At 33.2% G+C, this 16,564-nt stretch overlaps 1 long non-coding RNA gene across 1 annotated transcript in view; it reads left to right on the top strand.

Annotated features, from left to right (window-relative positions):
* The window catches only part of LOC132720383 (uncharacterized), a 30,102-nt gene extending 13,538 nt beyond the window's left edge, over positions 1-16,564 (top strand). The window contains exon 3 of the long non-coding RNA XR_009624337.1: positions 16,484-16,564. This is a non-coding gene — a long non-coding RNA (uncharacterized LOC132720383). The remainder of the gene's footprint in view (positions 1-16,483) is intronic.

Below are 16,564 nucleotides of genomic sequence, written 5' to 3'. Positions count from 1 at the left end.
TGAATGTTTTTGTTAGCTCTTGTTTGTTGTTGTTAACTTTGTATGTGTGTCTCTTGTTTGTTCAATGTTTAACTTCACTTCATGAAATTCAGTATTTTCAGCTTTCTATGTATAGTTATTATATATTCATGATCATGGAGTGATATGATTTGAAAAGTGTAATTCCGAAGTTGAATTAATTTCATGAAATTGAATTCGTGAAGTTGAAATCGTGAATTTGTGAAGATGAAATTGGGAATTCATGAAGATGAAATTGGGAATTCATGAAGATGAAATTGGGAATTCATGAAGATGAAATTGGGAATTCATGAAGTTGAAATGTCCCACCGGTCTTACATGCTAACTTGCTGTATTGTTATCTGTGTATTATTTATTAAATTGATATTGAATTTAATTTAGTTTAATTTACAGTAACAATGGACAGTTTCAAAATGTAAAGTTAGAACTAGAAAGGTGAAGTAAATTCATATATGCAAATTAGATATGGAAACCACGAGGAGCTTACATCTTTCTGTTGACGTCTGCTATTGGCATCCTTGTTGACTATAATATTTAAATGCATGGATCGCCCACGTAGATGCCTAATGCACGTGATTGTTATAGATCATTTATTTCACTTCAAAGACCATAGTTCTTACGTAAAACCTCGTAACTTTCTATATAAACAATTATATTTACAGGAAGTTTGTACAGTGATTTCCCCGAGTCATTGACTTCATGGTGCTGTGGTAATAAAAACTTTCCCTATCTATGCGTAACATTCTAGCAGTTATTTCAGTACATACTGTTTTGCAAGTTGCAGCAAAATATTATAATGAAAAAATATAACTGTAAGAATGTGTTGTACATTTAAGAATTAAATGTTCCACAGCATTTTAAAATGTTTCTGACATATGGAAAAGCTATTTTCATTCCATTAAAGTTTTATTGCTAAGAATATCAGTTACGTTTAATGCCTTCACCATGCTGGATTTATATAATGGACTTGTCTTGCTTTAAATTTTGGAACAGTTGTAAATTGTGTAGGTGTGCTGTAAAAACCAAACAAAATGAACAAAAAATCATGATCCTATATTAACCTGCACAGATAGGCTCTACATTTATTCCATAAAAAAATTATTTTACTTTTTAAGTTCTTTTATTAGAATGAACGCTTTATCCTTAAAGGACCGCCTCTGTGGTCGAGGGGTTAGAGTCGATGACTTCTAATCCAGTTACCTCTCTGGCGTGGGTTCGAACCCCGGGAGATGCTTTGGTAGTTTAGCGCGGAGGGAGGTAGTCTAGTACTGGTGTAACTCTCCAGGAACGATTGTTAGGAAACTACCCGCCTATATGACTGAAATACTGTTGGAAAAAGGCGTAAAATGAAACAAACAAACAAACAAATTATCCTTAAAGGAACTCCACTGTGGTCAAAAAGCCTAAAAAACGTAAAATTTAAATTTCTTACATAGACCATCTTTGGCAGATAGAACTTAAAGATATGCAAAAGATATTTAAAAAATATATTCAGAAAACATACTTTTTGCTATTTAAGCCTGATTTGAGTGAAAATCCTTTCAGCATTTCAATTTTCATTAGACTAATTTCACAATTTGAATAATCGTTTAGAAAAAACAAGTGAGCAAATCAGCTGATGATTTGCACACAAGTTATTAGTATAGATCTACATCAAACGGAACATAAATCTCAAAAAATTATTTCCAGTCCAGTCATGCCAAAATTTAAAAAAAGTTGCTGTTATTAAAGTTATAAATTGTAACCATAATTATAAAAAAAGTAATACAGAAAATTTTCAGAAATAACATTAATATACAGTAAAAACTCGCTAATGAGACCAATGAAGGGACTTAATAAATCTGGTCTTAATAGCGGGTTGGTCTCATTAATGAGTTTGGTCAAACAGAAAACCAGGCAATATATTAAGGGATACCATGTACTGTACACATGTTTAATTCTGGGCTAACCTATTTCAAATGAGAAGATATAAAGCATACACTATTATTTTTTTATTTTCATTTATTTTCTTTTACTTTTTAACATTATAAAATTTTTAAACTTCTTTAGAGGTACAAAATGTATTATGAATGTCTTTCACCACAAACATATTTTTAGATTCTTGTTAAAAGAATGCCATGACTTACTCAATTAAATCATCATTTAACTACAAAGCACATCGACCAATTAACCTTTAATTATTTTCACAGTTTTCATCGCCGATAACAACTTCAAAAACCTAATCGTATCATGTTTATGTTTGTTTAAAATTATGGAACGAAAGAGATAATGATAGCAGCAACACCTCTAAAAAACTTATTGAAAGTTTTCTGTTCAATATTTTGTTGTTTTAATCCTCCAGTTATGACATTAAAGGTGTGAAATTAAGAAATTATCGATAATATTATTGATCATTTCCGGGTTTGATACAAAGTAACCTTGACCTCTGCCGTAAATTGGATGTCGTTAAATGTCGTAAAACTACGACAACTGTTGTTTACATCACGTGTCAAAAAGATTTCAGCAATATACATGCATGTCAATATCAAGGTGAGAAAGTGCCCACTGTCGTATTTATGGGTTTCCAAATGTACAGAATTTACGAAATGGGACTGAATTTACTGGTCGTATTACGGAATAACGGGGTGGTCTCAAAATCGGGGTTAGCGACTATTAAAATAAAGAATAAAAAAATCGGGTCTTTGAAAAATCGTTCATATTAGCGGGTTGGTCTCGAAAACGGGGTGGTCGTAAAGCGGGTTTTTTTACTGTATTAATTTAAACATTGTTTATTTTAAAGGAATCTGGTTAAAAAAGATTAATGTTTATAGTATTTTTTTTTATTGTAAGGGGGAAAACAAAGAACCTGTGTGATCAAAACAAACATAGGTTTTATTATTCACTTTTTCATTCATTTTAAGAGATTTTTTTTACTCTCTTTAAGTGGTGTAAGAAAGTAAAAGAGTAACCGAATGCTAAATAAACATGTTGGTTTTTTGTTGTAAAGTGTTTTTGGTGTTTTCCCCATCTCTGTTAGTGTATTGCTAAAACTTTTAAAAGAAAAAAAGCAATAACATAAGTTCGGTATAGGTAAAAACAACACAAGTTTTAAAGAGGCAGAAAAGGTTAATGATTTGCTGGAATGATACATTAAGTTAGAAGTAATTTAGTGTTTTAAGTTTTCAACGCAAAACTGATGTAACTAAATAAGATTTAAAGAACACAATACATTTGTGTTGCAATGAACGTTTCAATTTTTTACCACCATAGTATCATGCCTGCATGATAAGGGCTAATCTTAAGCATGGTTTTTTTCTTGCATAAGAAGTGTTTGATTCATTGATATATTTAGAGAGGGAAAAAAAATCTGCAGCAGCAGCTCTATAGAAATGTTTTCAAGTTGATGTTGCCATGTTTTGCAGTGATATCCAAGCACGTGATGCATGCCTGCCTTAACCAAAAAAATAACCCAAAAAAAAATCTGCACGAGAAACAGATGGTGTATCTAACAAGATAAACAACAAGTGGCTCTTGTGTAAAACTAGAAAACTTTTAACTTCTTCTACATGCTTATCCAAACTGACAGGAGTTAGAAAATAGACTACGGAAATCTGAAATATCTGGAAATCTGAAATATCTACGAGTCTGACATGGGCGAGAATATAGCAGAAAGGAATCGGAGAAACTGATTTTTTTTCCGGTATGTGTAATGATATAATTGGAAATTTCCGATCAGTTTTGTAAATTGTATATATATCGCACGTGTGATTAGTATATATCGGCACAAAAAATCGTATATGTATAATGTGTAATATATATATTTTATGTTGCAGTATATATACAAAGTAATTGATTTTCTCTCTGTATTTTTTTTTTTTTTTTTTTTTTTTTTTTTTTTTTTTTTTCTTTTTTTTTATGCACTATTATACTGGGTAATGTTTTAGTGAAGTGAGAGAGATAATGGTATAAACAGATTGGTGTATGGATACAGAACAGACTGGTTGCACACTGGGATAGAAAATAGGGAGAGAGAGAGAGAGAAAACACAACTACTTAATTGAAGATAACACTGATTTCCTGTTACGTAATGTTAAAAGGAAAGTGGTCCAGATTATTATCGTAAAATTGAGACATATAATAGAGACATGACCAAAATGGGAGAATTCTTCTCTGACAATTGAATCGTTCTTGCTCAATATGGAGAAAAAAATGTGAGGAAGAAAGGATGTGAATTCTTTTTATTCAATGACAATGATGATGTTGATGATGATGGAAGTGATGATGATGATGATGTACTTGAAAAGTTGATAGAATTATTAAGTTTGAGAAAAGTGGATTTTCAGTGGAATTTAATTTTGAAGGACGGCCTTTTCATTATTCTTGAAAGGAATTTTAAGACAGAAAACGGTAAATTTTTTGCTTTTTGATTAATTATTTTTTGTAGTCTACGCCTAATGAAAATAATTATAAATGGTTTATAAAGTTCCTGATTTAAAGTAACATATGCATGAAGTATGATTATAAGAATTTTTTTTGTACAATTTTTGCAGATGTAAACTATGTAGGTTATTAGAAGTAATGAATTTTTCCAAGAATTATTTATGATGCAAAGGTTTGAAAATAAAATAATTGATGACATGGTTGACAGACTCTTAATTAGAAAATAAAAATTTGACTGATTAGTATTTAGCTACCATTTATCACACAAGAATCGATGCTGCAGCGCTATGCTTGGTTTGATTGGCGCATAAAAAAAATCTGCTGTTACAAGAATTTAATTGGTTTGCACCTCCTGTGTGCAGTAGCTTCTGTTAGCAGCATGTGGAACTCGTTTAATTTAGGTAGCATGTGCATTCTATTAATCGTTCTCCTTTAATTATGTGTTCAGGTTTATAGGTTTGGAATAATAACTAGGCAAAAGATACTGCTATGTCATGGTTTAAAGGTATATTTTTTCATTTTATATGAGAAAATCACCTGTGAAAAGAAGGATAATTTTTTTATTATACAATTTTTTTTTTATCCTCCAGTTTTTAATGTAGTTAATATAATGGTTCCCATATGTAATGTTTGTAAAGGATGTCGGCAAAAGATGAACTTTGTGTTACACCCAACTTCCTGTTTCATGTATTTGGAATTTGTACTGGGGGGGGATATGATAATATATTGTTCAAAATCAATAAAAGCTGGTGTTCAAAGGGTGTCATTGCCGGTAATGTTGAAAGGGTGTCATTGCAGGTAGTGTGGAAAGACTGTTATTGCATGCAGTGTTGAAACGCTGTTATTGCAGCTATTGTTCATAGGGTACTATTGCAACTAGTGTTCAAAAGGTATTATTGCAGCTATTGTTCAAATCCGGTTATTGCAGCTAGTGTTCAAATGGTTCTGCAGATAGTGTTAATTAAAAGGGTGTTATTGAAGCTAGTGATCAAAGGGTGTTATTGCATCTAATCGTGGCCGAGTGGTTATTAGGTTGTTGACTTCAAACCACTTGCCTCTCACCGCTGTGGGTTTGAATCCCAGCAGGGACTGTGAATTCTTTCATGTGAGGAAGCTATCCAGCTAGCTTACGGAGCGTCGGTTGTTCTATTCAGGTGCCCGTTGAGGCCTGGAATAATGCATGGAAGGGCACCTGAGGTCTTCCTCCACCAGTAAAGCTGGAACATCGCAAAATGACATATACTGTGTCGGTGTGACATAAAAACCCAAACAAACAAATTGCATCTAATGTTCAAAGGGTATTATTGCAGCTAGTGTTTTTAGGGTGTATTTGCAGCTAGTGTTCAAAGGGTATTACTTTAGCTAGTGTTCAAAAGGTTTTTATATTGCTAGTGTTCAAAGGGTGCTATAGAGTATTATTAAATGCTATTATTGCTGCTAGTGTTAAATGTGTATTATTCCAGCTAGTGTTGAAATGGTATTATTGCAGCTTGTGTTCTAAGGCTATAATTGCATATAAGTGTTGAAAGGGTAATATTATCCAGCTAGTGTTCAAATTTGTATTATTCCAGCTAGTCTTCAAAAGGTATTATTGCAGCTAGTGTTCAAAGGGCTTTTTGCAGCTAGTGTTCAGAGGGTGTTGTTATAGCTAATCGATGGCTCAGCGCAATACTGGTCTAAGTGACATTTTTACCAAAAATCACTTTTTTACATATTTTGATCATGTATGGTCAAATACACATTCTATGAAAATTTGAGGGTATTTTATGCTTTTTTTGCCTTTTTTATTTACATTTAAAATAAAAGTCTATCTCAGGTAGTTCAATTTTGTTAGTGCAATATAGGTCTAACTTGAGTTGGTCTCTTACTGCGATGTCAAATATATCAATTTTCCTTAAAAATCCTTGAGTTAGACCTTAAATGTTTCAAATTAAAATAATAAAATAATATGCATATCCCATTGAAATGTGTAAAGAATATGAGAATTCATGAAAACACTAGAAATTATTTGCCTCCATCAGTGCTTTGTATCATTCGCAAAATATTAGCCAATTGCATATCATGTACAAGTAACTGTAAACGAAAAATCTTGAAAAAAATTAATAATAATTAAGTGTCACAATTAAACATTTATTTTGTCTTTGAAGTCATTACATCATACTCATACTGTATTATTTGATAACATAAAGTGCAGTTGAAACTATCATTTTTGTACAATTTAGTAAAAGACAGTGTATGTTTCTCATGCACACATTTAAAATGGAAAATAACATGTGTTACACTAGTGGATTCATAACCTCTGATCCCCCTCTAAAAAAATCATATTTTTTTTAGTTTGACCTTTGTTTAATCATATGCTGAGATTTCCTAATTCTTAATTTTACACTTTATTCATATTTATATGTGTTCTGCTTAAGATGGTGTAATTTGGCGGTAGACTGTACATTGTTTCACTGCCAAATCAAACTTAGCCTGTAACACAATGAACAATTGCAGGTTTGAGGGCGTTCTTGGGTTTTTATTTTTAAATTATGTATCTACTTCTGTATCACTTTCTTTAATCAAGTAAAGTTATTTAAGAAACAAAATATCCCAAACTGTGATTTTATTGCTCATTAACATCACTGTTTGGAGTTTGGATGCGAGGAATTATATCATGAGGGTGCAGCCCGAGTGATATAATGATGCACATCCGAACGACAAACAGTAATGTCATCAAGCAATAAAATCACCGATTTGGATATATTATTATGCCCCCATTTTGAAAAAAAGGGGGTATATTGCTTTGCACTTGTCGGTCCGTCGGTCCGTCGGTCCGTCGGTCCGTAGACCAAATGGTTTCCGAGTGATAACTAAAGAACCCTTAGGCCTAGGAACTTCAAACTTGGTATGGTGATTGGTCATGACCAGTAGATGACCCCTATTGATTTTGGGGTCAAGGGGTCAAAGGTCAAGGTCACATTGACCTTGAAAGCAAAAACGGTTTCCGATCAATAACTAAAGAACCTTAAGGCCTAGGAACTTCAAACTTGGTATGGTGATTGGTCATGACCAGTAGATGACCCCTATTGATTTTGGGGTCAAGGGGTCAAAGGTCAAGGTCACATTGACCTTGAAAGCAAAAACAGTTTCCGATCAATAACTAAAGAACCTTAAGGCCTAGGAACTTCAAACTTGGTATGGTGATTAGTCATGACCAGTAGATGACCCCTATTGATTTTGTGGTCAAGGGGTCAAAGGTCAAGGTCACATTGACCTTAAAAGCAAAAACGGTTTCCGATCAATAACTAAAGAACCTTAAGGCCTAGGAACTTCAAACTTGGTATGGTGATTAGTCATGACCAGAAGATGACCCCTATTGATTTTGGGGTCAAGGGGTCAAAGGTCAAGGTCACATTGACCTTAAAAGCAAAAACGGTTTCCGATCAATAACTAAAGAACCTTAAGGCCTAGGAACTTCAAACTTGGTATGGTGATTAGTCATGACCAGTAGATGACCCCTATTGATTTTGTGGTCAAGGGGTCAAAGGTCAAGGTCACATTGACCTTAAAAGCAAAAACGGTTTCCGATCAATAACTAAAGAACCTTAAGGCCTAGGAACTTCAAACTTGGTATGGTGATTAGTCATGACCAGTAGATGACCCCTATTGATTTTGGGGTCAAGGGGTCAAAGGTCAAGGTCACATTGACCTTAAAAGCAAAAACGGTTTCCGATCAATAACTAAAGAACCTTAAGGCCTAGGAACTTCAAACTTGGTATGGTGATTGGTCATGACCAGTAGATGACCCCTATTGATTTTGGGGTCAAGGGGTCAAAGGTCAAGGTCACATTGACCTTGTAAGCAAAAAACGGTTTCCGATCAATAACTAAAGAACCTTAAGGCCTAGAACTTCAAACTTGGTATGGTGATTGGTCATGATAAGTAGATGACCCCTATTGATTTTTGGGGTCAAGGGGTCAAAGGTTAAGGTCACATTGACCTTGTAGGTAAAAACGGTTTCCGATCAATACCTAAAGAACCTTAAGGCTTAGGAACATCAAACTTGGTATGGTGATTGGTCATGATCAGTAGATGACCCCTATTGATTTTGGGGTCAAGGGGTCAAAGGTCAAGGTCACATTGACCTTGTAGGTAAAAAACGGTTTCCGATCAATAACTAAAGAACCTTAAGGCCTAGGAACTTCAAACTTGGTATGGTGATTGGTCATGATCAGTAGATGACCCGTATAGATTTTGGGGTCAAGGGGTCAAAGGTCAAGGTCACATTGACCTTTTAATTAAAAACGGTTTCTGATCAATAACAAAAGAACCCTTAGGCCTAGGAACTTCAAACTTGGTATGGTGATTGGTTATGACCAATCAGATGACCCCTATTGATTTTGGCATTAAGGGGTCAAAGGTCAAGGTCACATTGACCTTGTAGGTAAAAACGGTTTCCGATCAATAATGAAAGAACCCTTAGGCCTAGGGACTTCAAACTTGAGATGGTGATTGGTCATGATCAGTAGATGACCCCTATTGATTTTGGGGTCTAGGGGTCAAAGGTCAAGGTCACATTGACCTCTTAGGTAAAAACGGTTTCCGATCAATAACTAAAGAACCCTTAGGCCTAGGAACTTCAAACTTGGTATGGTGATTGGTCATGACCAGCAGATGACCCCTATTGATTTTGGGGTTAAGGGGTTAAAGGGCAAGGTCACATTGACCTTGTAGGTAAAAATGTTTTCCAATCAATAACTTAAGAACCCTTATGCCTAGGAACTTCAAACTTGGTATGGTGATTGGTCATGACCAGCAGATGACCTATTGATTTTGGGGTCAAGGGGTCAAAGGTCAACGTCACATTGACCTTGTAGGTAAAAACGGTTTCCGATCAATTAACTAAAAACGCTTAGGCCTAGGAACTTCAAACTTTGTGTGATGATTGGTCATGACCAGCAGATGACCCCTATTGAGTTTTAGGTGAAGGGGTCAAAGGTCAAGGTCACATTGACCTTTTAAGTAAAAACGGTTTCTGATCAATAACTTAAGAACGCTTAGGCCTAGGAACTTCAAACTTGGTATGGTGATTTGTCATGACCAGCAGATTACTCCTATTGATTTTGGGATCAAGGGGTCAAAGGTCAAGGTCACAATGACCTTGTAAGTAAAAACGGTTTCTGATCAATAACTAAAGAACGCTTCGGCCTAGAAACTTCAAACTTGGCATGGTGATTGGTCATGACCAGCAGATGACCCCTATTGATTTTGGGGTCAAAGGTCAAGGTCACATTGACCTTGTATGTTAAAACGGTTTCCGATCAATAATAAGAGAACCCTTAGGCCTAAGAACTTCAAACTTGGCATGGTGATTGGTCATGACCAGCAGATGACCCCTATTGATTTTGGGGTCAAGGGGTCAAAGGTCAAGGTCACATTGACCTTGTAGGTAAAAACGGTTTCTGATCAATATACTAAAAACGCCTAGGCCTAGGAACTTCAAACTTTGTATGATGATTGGTCGTGACCAGCAGATGACCCCTATTGAGTTTTGGGTCAAGGGTCAAAGGTCAAGGTCATGACCAGTAGATACTTTATAACCCTTATTAATTGTTTGATCACTGGGTCAGAAGTCATGCATAATAACCTTATCACATGACTAATTGGCTGCTGATAGGGGGCATACATGTTTTACAAACATATCTTGTTTCGATTCTAACACGACATTAACAAATAAATGCTGCCGTACCAGGCTACCTGATATTTAGGACATTAACAAATAAATGCTGCCGTACCTGATATTTAGCTATATTGCGCCTGATTTGTTTCCGTTCTTAATATCAGCGCGTCACATTTTTAGTGGTTACGTCACGTGTATAATGATTACGTCACACGTCTAAATATAGAACGTCAAACAGTGATTTTATAGCATAATAAACACACTTTCGGTTCTTCTATGTTCAATAGGGAAAAATGCGGGATGTGTTAGAAAAATAAACTTTACACTATCAACTCAAACAATACTATACAACATAGTGTCAACATGTGCAAATCACACTCTTCACAATACTTATATTATTGATACAATATCTTTCTGTCTGATGTGATATGTGCAGAAAAAATCAAAATATGCACACTTATATTATAACGACCTTTTCAGTTCTTGTATTCTGATAATTTTTTACATCACACAGCTCCATTGAATTTTCGAGAGTGCAATTGTCAAAAACTCTTTGACTTATGTGGCAGAAACAGCTATAAGCTGATAAAAATGTTTCATTTTAGATCTTAAAGCCATTAATTTTACCTATCAAATTTAATGAAATTAAAAATGTAATGACTATCAACTGCTTTTGGTATAGTATCAGTGTCAATGAGAAAATTCAAACATTTATCCATTCTAATTGTTTAGTGCTAATCTAAGGTGTGCACATGGTGCTTTTCAGGTGTGCGCCTTTTCATATCTGAATGAATAAGTGGTTGCAAGTGTTTAAAGCACATCTAACTTTACTAAAATGATTCTGAATTATATCATGTGCTAACAATACTTTGTTCTATGAATCCCTGATAGTGGGTTGTACTGCCTTACTTTTTTCTCTAAAATATGTTTGACAACCTCTTGTTATTTGGTCAAAATTTAGAGGTAAAATGACTTTGATATACAGTTGACTCTCGGTAACTCGAAATCCATGGGACTGGGTATTTTACTTCGAGAGAAACGGAATTCGAGTTACGTGGATCTGCGCCATTACGTTGACATTCGTACATGTATATACATGTGCCTGATTCATCAGTAAAGTACATGTTTTGATAAGCACTCATGACAATTCATAACAATAAAAGCACAATAACAACATTTATTTCAACAATTTATCTAATATTTGGAGTGAATTGATCATCGGACGAATACGAAAGTAGCAACTATCGTGAACCAGAAGTACATATTAATGTATGCAATATGACGGAACATTAATTATACAAATGTCAGTTACGTTGATAACACACAACAATACCTAGACTGTTATTTGACTAACACACGAGTCAACTTTCTTAAAACCAATTAAGTCCTGAAACCGATTAAAGCCACTTTTACGACTTAATAAATCATGATGACCAACAATTAAAATTACCATGAAACGTTTGAATCACGAGTGGCAACACCTCACCTTGATGTCGCCAACCTTTGATCAGTTGGCGGTTTTCACACTTCGACTAATTTAGATGACAATATGTTGGACTTTAACTGACGGGACCAAATTTTCTTTTCGACTAAACAGGAGTCTTGGTTAGTCAAAATTTGAACTAAGCGGAGTTAAAATACAAAGATAACGAAGGAAATTTGACGGGACTTCGAGTCGACTAACACGGAATTTTGAGTAAAGCGATTTTGACTTATTGAGAGTCAACTGTATAAAATGAAAGTTTTCAGCAAAACATGTCATAAAATTTGCACATTACACTTTCAAAATATACTCTAAACAGTTGAGAAAGTACATACAAAAGTTGTAATAAAAGCATGGTCTAACAGCGGTTTTCATTTTTGAAAATATTTGATATTTATAAATGATTATATCATCAGAAAAGAGGACCACATACATTAAATTCATTAAGATTTAGCGCATAACAGTAATATCGGAATCACAGCATTTAAGCACCAATGGCGGTAATGGTGTGCATTGAGAAAATAAAATGTGTCTTCTTTGTACAAATGTGAGTTATACAAAATGTACATTCCCTGTTTGATATCATAATATATACCTGGATCGTCAGTCATCATTGTTCATGACTACTGTTCATAACACTATATGAATCAAAACTGTTTGCATTTTGTTTAGAATTCAAATTTATTGCACAGATAATCTGCAAAAGATCTTAAGTAAATCTGAATCTCAAACAAATTGAAAAAGGAGAAAGAAGTGTACTTTCATCTAAAGTCAGCTCGCATGATATATTAATAGAAAAATATTAAAGGATTTAGTCTTTGTAAAGTTCTTTTACAGACTTGCAAAATATTTTAAACAATGTTTAAATTAACAAAACAATGTTGTTCAAAATTTAAAATTTCATTATATCAGAATATTTAACATAAAACAGGTCTAACTCAAATATTTGTACCACTTTTACCAAATTGCAAGAGGGAATTTGAGTCTAACTCAAGTTAGTCTTGTATTGCGCTCAGAATTTCAGCGCAATAAAGGTCTAACTCTAAAATACACAATTTGTAACATTTTAATAAAAAATTATATAAATGGCATTATTTCTTATTATAATTAATGTTAACATAGCAAAAAAATATTTTCTAATATAAGTATTTTTGAATAAAATCAGTTTTTTGTCTCTCCTGAACATTTTCAAAAATAGCAGTTAGACCAGTATTGCGCTGAGCCATCGTAATGTTCAAAAGTTATCATTGCAGCTAGTGTTCATATGATATCATTGCAGCTAGTGTTCAAAGGGCATTATTGCAGCTAGACTTCAAAGGTTTTTGTAGCTAGTGTTCAGAGGTTTTTTTTCCTGCTAGTGTTCAAATAGTTAAATATTCAAGCTATGATAATCTTTCTGTTTTGTGATATGGCTCTGAAACCTTAGAACCAATATTTCATCCATCAAATCTTGAAATATAGCAAGGTTGAAAAGTTATTTTAAAAATTTCATTTTATCTCAATTGCAAGAGCAATCTGCTATTTTGTTTTTTCTCCCAAAATTGATAATAAAAACCAACTCTTCAATGAAAAATTGGTTGCTTTTTTGTTGAAAGCCAATTAAAATTTTTCTTCTGGTTCCAGAATTCTTCCGGAAGATTTGCCGTGCCAATTGTGATTTTAAACGGAATTCTTTCTTTAAACTTCACAACATTCTTAAAAAAGAAAAAAAAATGAACAATTCGAAAGTACTTCATGCACATTGTTCAGCTTTTGGGTATTTTCCTGGGAGCATTGTTTCCCCATGAATTTCGTAAATTGTTTTTAAAAAAAATTGTCCGTTTCCAGGAAGTTAGTACTTTTGAAAAGATTTTGTGCAATGAATAATATCAAAAGCAAGGTAAGTGTATTGAAATAGAGAAAGTTTTTTTGGAGGTTCTCCAAGCAGGAAGGGAACTGTCTAGTGTCTGTAGTATGGTTTTTATACCTATGTGTCTTAAACTGTTTCATTCTTCATGCATGCTTCTGAAATGAGTTGAGAATTACTAAAATGTTCCCAGAATTCTTGCCTGGCATGTTATGATAAACAGAGTCTTTAACAATTTAGAAACTGCCGGTTAGTAATAATCTATGTGTGTAACATAGGCACACAGGTTTATATATCTGCATGCACAGTGAAATAAGACTTGGAGCATATGGTTTCTTTATGCTGGTGAAATTTTCTGTTTTTTCTTTGATTTTATATAACAGAAAGCAGATGAAAATTTCTGAAAATTTGTTAATTTAGAACTACCTGTTTTATTTGGAGAGATAATTCAGGTTGGAGAGATATTTCAGGTAATGGAAAAGAAGGGGGAAAAACTTACATGTCACTTAAGGGTTGTTATTTTGTTTTTCTTGCAAGATTTTTCAGGTAATGAAGTGTTGAAAGGAGTAAACCATCTTAAGGTTTTTGGTAGGTAAAGGAGGAGAATAGAAATTGAGTTTAGACTGTAGATAAAATGCTTTCAAGTCAACATTTAATCCACATCCCAAGGATTCAGGGTCTACACCAAATTATTTCAGGGCTGAATGATTTCAGGGCTTTTAATATGATTTAAGGGGTCATTGATTTCAGGTCACAATTTTGACCATCACAAATGTTCCAGAGCTCAACAGCATATGAGTCTGGATGGGCTGGCTCTATACTGGAGGAAATTGAAGCAGCATGCCTCCAAATTTATGCTTATTTTTTACGAAAATATTTAAAATATATTTAAAGTAAAATATTGTGAAGTGAACTGAGAAAATAATTTACACATTTGCAAACGGCACTTACAATCCATGTAATTTACCAAAAAACAGGTCAAAATATACAAAAATAGTCCTTACTGCGTTAGAAATATAGTGATAAAGACCACAAAATCAGTCCCAAATCATACACAACATGTAAGTTATTACTTAAATCTTAAATTTTTTTAACTTTTTCTAAGAATCTTAGTACATTTTCAGAAATTTAATTTTCTTAAAATATTTTGACTCATCTGGAGGAATGCAGCTTTAAGGCTTAGTTCAAGCAGGGTCAAAGTTAATGTCTTTTATGTGAAACATTAACAGGTCCTAAATGCTAGTATAATGATAGGGAACATAAATTAGACAGTTGGTATAGACACTATACAATAAAAATGATAACAAAAAGAATAGGAACAATTTAAGTTTCTTGATAAGCAGTATCCTGATGTTTCCCAGAGCATGATGGGAAATTTACTCCCCTTTATCTTAATGAATTCTGGTTAACAGAGACACCTGCTATAGAAATGTATTGTAATGTAACATGAAATGTTTCTAAACAAGATATAAGTCTATACAGAAAGATTCTTTTATATAACAGCAATTGTTATAATATAGAAGAGATTTCCTAGCAATTATAATGATGCCAGCTAGCTCTATAGGAGTTGGCATTGTAATGAAGCTGGTATTATATTATATATGGGAAATTATGTGTATCTTGTCAAAGAGACAGTCAAAAAAAAGGAGTAAGATTTGAGGAATAGAGGTTCAAGAACCTTGTAAGATTGTGAAGAATGTGTTGGTTTTGGATGTTAATCTTGTTTCATATTTTACAAATTTTCAGTGTTTGTCTTGTCTTGTTTTCATGCTTTGTCTGGGTTTAATAGTTTATCTGGTGCATTTTTTTCCATGGTTTGTCTGGTCTAATTTTCTCAAAATTTTGGTTTGTCTGGTTTTAATGGTTTATTTGGTGCAATTTTCCATGGTTTGTCTGGTCTAATTTTCATGGTTTGTCTGGTTCTAATAGTTTATCTGGTGCAATTCTCCATGGTTTGGTCTAATTTTCATGGTTTGTCTGGTTTTAATGGTTTTATTTGGTGCAATGTTCCATGGTTTGTTGGATGTTCATTTATGTTTGTCTGGGCTAGTTTAACAGTATTTATTGGTGGTTTGACTGGTCTGATTTTAATTATCTTTGTTGCATCCATTGTCATAGTAGTCTGATATTCATGGTTTTTATATTTTCATGGTTTGAAGCATTGATTCTTAAACAAGTCTAAGCAGCAAATAAAAGAGAAAATACCAAAATTGTGTCATTAGTATTTGTAATTTGGATTTGTACTTTGGTATGAAGTCTTTGCTTAAGTTTGATATGATATTGAGTCAAAATTTTAATGATGCTTTGAGCAGATACTGAGATGCATTTACATCTTTTCTTGATAAGCATTTTTGCTATATGTTGAGCCAAAGATATTGTCAATAACACATTGTATAACATAATATCTCAACTCAGAGTATTTCTATTAAGATAAATATGAAATGTACATATTTTGAATCTGATATGTCTTAGGAAATAAAGCCTGTTGAAGGGAGTTAGAAAAATACTAATTGTGCCAAAGAATATTAGAATGGTGTGATATACAATAAAAAAGCCATCTATTACAAAATTAAGACTTGAAATAAGAAAAAGTTGATGCATGCAAATTAGACAAAAGGGTGAAAGGTTGATTTGAACAAATCAGACGAATATGAAAAACTTGAATGTATTTGACAGTAGAAGTATCTTACAAAGTTAGAAATGAAAAAAAGTTTGCATGGAAGCATATACCATAGTGTAATATAGTCAAAACTAAAAAAAGTTGTGTATTAATAATTAAAAGTTGCATTTTAAATAGTAAAAATTGCATATTATCATATTAACTAATAAAAATTGCATAGTAACTTTTAAAAGTTGCATTTTAACTATTTAAAGTTGCATTTTAACTAATAAAAGTTGCATATTATCTAATTCAAGTTGCATATTAACTAATACAAAATTTGTACGACTCTGTGAAAGAATAAAGGTTAACAATATATTTGATATAAATTTTCATAGGTAAATTGTTGATTGTTTAATGAATATATTTTTTAATCTATTGTTTAATATGTTTCAGACCCCGGTGGAATTGTGTAAGGAAGTGAGAGTTAGCTACAGCGATGGGCATTCCAAGGTGTTCAGGGGATTCACTTACCAG

Source organism: Ruditapes philippinarum, unplaced genomic scaffold (assembly GCF_026571515.1).
Source record: "Ruditapes philippinarum isolate M1 unplaced genomic scaffold, ASM2657151v2 ctg605_1_1_1_1, whole genome shotgun sequence".
Classification (NCBI taxonomy): Eukaryota; Metazoa; Mollusca; class Bivalvia; order Venerida; family Veneridae; genus Ruditapes; species Ruditapes philippinarum.
Note: the sequence above shows the minus strand (reverse complement) of the source record. Positions and strands in the feature narration are given on the sequence as shown.